General features: G+C 34.3%; 1 long non-coding RNA gene across 3 annotated transcripts in view; it reads left to right on the top strand.

Moving 5' to 3' along the window:
* The first annotated feature begins 2,325 nt into the window (after window positions 1-2,325).
* The window catches only part of LOC128247044 (uncharacterized), a 117,129-nt gene continuing 114,885 nt past the window's right edge, over window positions 2,326-4,569 (top strand). For all 3 annotated transcript variants that reach the window (XR_008263477.1, XR_008263476.1, XR_008263475.1), the window contains exons 1-2: window positions 2,326-2,521; window positions 4,158-4,233. This is a non-coding gene — a long non-coding RNA (uncharacterized LOC128247044). The remainder of the gene's footprint in view (window positions 2,522-4,157; window positions 4,234-4,569) is intronic.

Genomic DNA, 4,569 nt, shown 5'->3' with positions numbered 1-4,569 from the left:
ACTGGCCTCCATAAATGACTGGTGCTTATTTCATTGACCCCTGAAAGGGATACAAGTCATAGTTGTTCTCGATGGTGTTTGAACTCAGAGCTTAAAAACTGAGAAATATCGCTAAGCATTTTGTTCAGTGCTTTAATGATTCTACCACCTCACCGTATTCCACTGGATAATAACGACAAGACAACTAGGAATTTGTTGCCTTTTTAATCTGAATGATTAGCATATATTTCTAAGTTCAACTATATCAAGAATTTAAAAGAACCGGTATACAAGGAAGAGCAACACCTGCAGAATAAATAGTTAAGCATTGATAATCCCCAATAAATTGAGCAGATTTATTTTTAATGAAATGGCCTAAGATATTTGATCTTCTGATTAATTTGCTTCTTAGAGACGAGACGCCGTCAGTGAAATGGTCAACCGAAGCGTTCACATTAATACAAGTCAGTAGGTACAAAGTTTTCAACTTATAATCATAGTATGATGATGTTAGAAATAGAACGAATCACTTTAAAACAAAACATGGAGAACTATTTTATGGAATAAATATTCTAAAATTCAGTGAATCCTTCTATATGGAATATATACACGATAGCCTCAAGTATGTAAAATGGAGTTAAAACTGCGTTCGATCGTATCTTGAAATCTACCTTTCAACAACGTCCTAGCATTTACACTCGACACACTGAACATCCAAATGAACGTGTATACGACATGTGTATATATTCTATATGGAAGAGATACACGATAGCTTTACGTATGTAAAATAGAGTTAAAACTCTTTACATTCGATCCTGTCTTGAAATCTACCTTTCAACAACGCCCTAGTATTTAAGCTCGACACATTGAATACCCAAAGGAACGTATATACGATATTTGTATATTTTTAATATAACACCATGCAGATATGAATGTACACTTACCTGGTATAGTATTCAGCATGAAGTAGATGTCAGTAGAAATATTGTCTTTGTGAGCTTATACTATACAGATTGAAAGTATCTGATCAAATACCTGATAAGGGAAATTCACGTTTATCGTAACAACAGTATCAACAACAAGAATGGAAACATCCGGAGAAGCTATGAAAATCGATCTTTCAACATATGTTCATCCCTTGAATGTAATACAATTTTTTGGTCTTTTAATCATTATTATTCATTTATGCTTCCTTACAGCTTACGCATTCCGGGAAAAAAAAACAAAAAAAACTTAACTTCTAAATCGTTGCAGGTTTGAAAGTCTATTCTATTGAGATGAAATAGTTTAACATCAAACAGAATTAGGTCTGATACTCAGAGTTTAAGAATAGTGAAAATATGTAACTTGAAGGTTCGTCATATTTCTGAAGAGGAAATTCCAACTTCGGATTTGTAAAAATCGATACAAAGAAAATAACTGTTTGGTCATTTCAACTTAGACCTTCTCCAACACAAATGTTATTTATTTATCTTTCTTCATGTAAACATTGATTCTCCTGAGTAAATAACATACTTTAAAATCAATAATCCTCAACTATCACATACAGAAAACATGGCTTTTCATTTGTATGCGGTTAATTCAGAACGTCCGGTGAATATTATTTTCCTTATATAAATAAAGCCATACTTTTCGAAATGCATTAATGCTAGCAACACTCTTTATTGCGTGTAAGCTCATAGGTCTATATGAAACTTAATATTATATAAAATGAATTTGAGATGACGATATAACGTTTTCGCGTATAGCAAGTCATTTCAGGTAACTAAACCTATGCGTGTGTCAAATATTTTATATTTATCATCTAATCAACAATTGTATAAATTATCACTATGATATGAATCATGAAATTTTGATTGCTGCACTTTCACAATAAATAATTCCTGACGTATTCCACGTAATATGAATATTTATTATGATAATATTTTTACTTGAATGTACGAGGATTACGAAATTTCTATATTAGGAATGCTATATGTACAGAGATCTCTACAGGAGAGACTAAACTCAAAGAAATGTGAAAAGTATGTACAAAGTATGTCCATATTAGTAAATGCAGTAGTTTATTCCCAAAACAGTATAGAGTATCATCTTATCTATTAGTGGCTTGCTCTTTCTTATATTATATTCAATTATTCTCTCTCCTGTTGTTTCTTTTTTCTCAATCAGTTTCTCAAACTGCTGCTGTTTCTTTGTTATCATGTGCTAATATATTCCAGATCTAGGACAACGTTTGCTATGAGAACAACCATATAATTATTGCTGACAGCCGTTTACAAACGCATTGCTCAGAAAAGAACTCAAGTACAGCTGTGATCTCACTAGGTTTGTTGCTAATGAAAATAATCAGAATGTAACTGTGGAGCTGAAACAGCACCACTTGTAGTAGTAGTAGTAGTAGTAGTAGTAGTAGTAGTAGTAGTAGTAGTAGTAGTAGTAGTAGTAGTAGTAGTAGTAGTAGTAAAGATAATTGCGCTTTCATAACTGCAATTTTCCTTTCTTTTTTTCTTACAAAATATCCATTGACCACTCAAGTAGTAAAGTAAGAAATTTATTTCCGTATAGTATATCATGCATCTCTTTAATGGTATAGCTCTTATTGTAATATCTCTCTCTCTCTCTCTCTCTCTCTCTCCCTCTCTCTCTCTCTCTCTCTCTCTCTCTCTCTCTTTATCTCGCTGGGCCGCCGGCTTGCCGACCGCTTCACCGAACAACTACGAGATGTTCGGCTACACACGAGCAAGCCCTTCGCCCGTCATTTGCGCTTGCCCAACCTCTCCATCAACAACAAGAATGGAAACATCAGAAGAAGCTATGAAAATCGATCTTTCAACATATGTTCATCCCTTGAATGTAATACTCTATCTCTGGACTGGCCTTGCACCACGAACCACACACTCGCTACGCCGCTTGGAACAGCGTTACATATTCAATCTACAAACACAAATTCCTTTCGGACTTAACACGACCCCCTCCTCTTTAAAAAAAAAGCACCTTCTTATTTGATTTTTATTTCATTTTGTTTTATCTTATTTTATCCTCTCTTATACACGCTTACTTTTTACACCGTTACCCTTTTTTCGATTTTTTATCGTTTTCTCTCGTCGTATTTTTTAACATTAACTGCTCTTCACTCTTTTACTTGTTCCAGTCATTTGACTGCGGCCAAATGACTCATATACACTCATATACACACACGCACACACATGCACACACATACACGCACACAACCCCACGTACACACATATACACACACGCACGCACATGCAAACACATACACGCACACACACATATACACAGATGCTCACACACATATACACACACAACTACACATGCTTGTACACACACATATACACGCACACATACGCACACGCTCACACGCACACACAGGAACGTGTATATAACTCGACGCACTCAACCCCACGCACACATACATATACACACGTACACAAACACATATATATACACAGTCTACACACAAAGCACACGCACAACATATACATATATACACACGCACAAACATACTTCAAACTGCCAGTCAACCACCTTTCTGTTGACCATTCCTCTACGCAAATGTGAAGATATACACAACTACACAAAGGACCACCACTCCTGTTACCATGCTGCTGAATTTTTCCTACAACATTAAGAGACACAAAGTTCACTCACGCATACACATATAAAACAGCCAACACCACAGAAACACCACACCCACAACACATACACATACACACACATGCTATTACACACACAAAGACTTGCGTGCATGCACATACACACATATACACACAAATACCCCTTCTTTTACACTCTCCTGTCTTAGAAAGAACTTTTTCTTCACCCAATCCTTTCCAGTCATCAAAATGTAATCCCATGTGAATCGTTGGCAATTTTTCTTTCCTTCCCTGAGTGTGTGTGTGTGTGTATACATAGACACACACACACATACATTCATTCATACATGCATACATATACACATACGTACGTACGTATGCATGTATGTATATATATAACAAGAAATAAGGCATTCAAAATTCTGGGGAGATATCAATAAAGCATTCAGTTTTAAACGAACCTGGTTAACTATACAGTTCTATATTTGAGAGATGAGGGATTATGTACATTATTTACATTATTTTCATTGGACGGATATTTCTCCTCTTCTTCTTTGTTAACAGAACGTTTCAGCTGATATAACCTCCAGCCTTCATCGACGTGATGGTGAAATTTCGAACCTGAGTTCTCATTCTTAAGGTATTTTTCGATGTTGTTGTTGTTATTGTTATTATTATTATTATTATTATTATTATTATTATTATTATTATTATTATTATTATTATTATTATTATTATTATTATTATTATTATTATTAATAATAATAATATTGGCATATGGCATAGTGGTTATGAGCGCAGGCTACTAATCCCAAGATTCCGAGTTTGATTCCAAGCAGTGACCTCTATAACGTTACCCGAGCGTTAAAATTATACAACTATTTGTTTATACACTTGTCTTCGTCTTTTGTTGTTCTGTAAATTTCAAATATATATATGTATATATATGTATATATATATATATATATATATATAT

Source organism: Octopus bimaculoides, chromosome 2 (genome assembly GCF_001194135.2).
Source record: "Octopus bimaculoides isolate UCB-OBI-ISO-001 chromosome 2, ASM119413v2, whole genome shotgun sequence".
Lineage (NCBI taxonomy): Eukaryota > Metazoa > Mollusca > Cephalopoda > Octopoda > Octopodidae > Octopus > Octopus bimaculoides.
The sequence above is the reverse complement of the archived record's forward strand: the minus strand, read 5'-3'. Positions and strand labels throughout refer to the sequence as shown.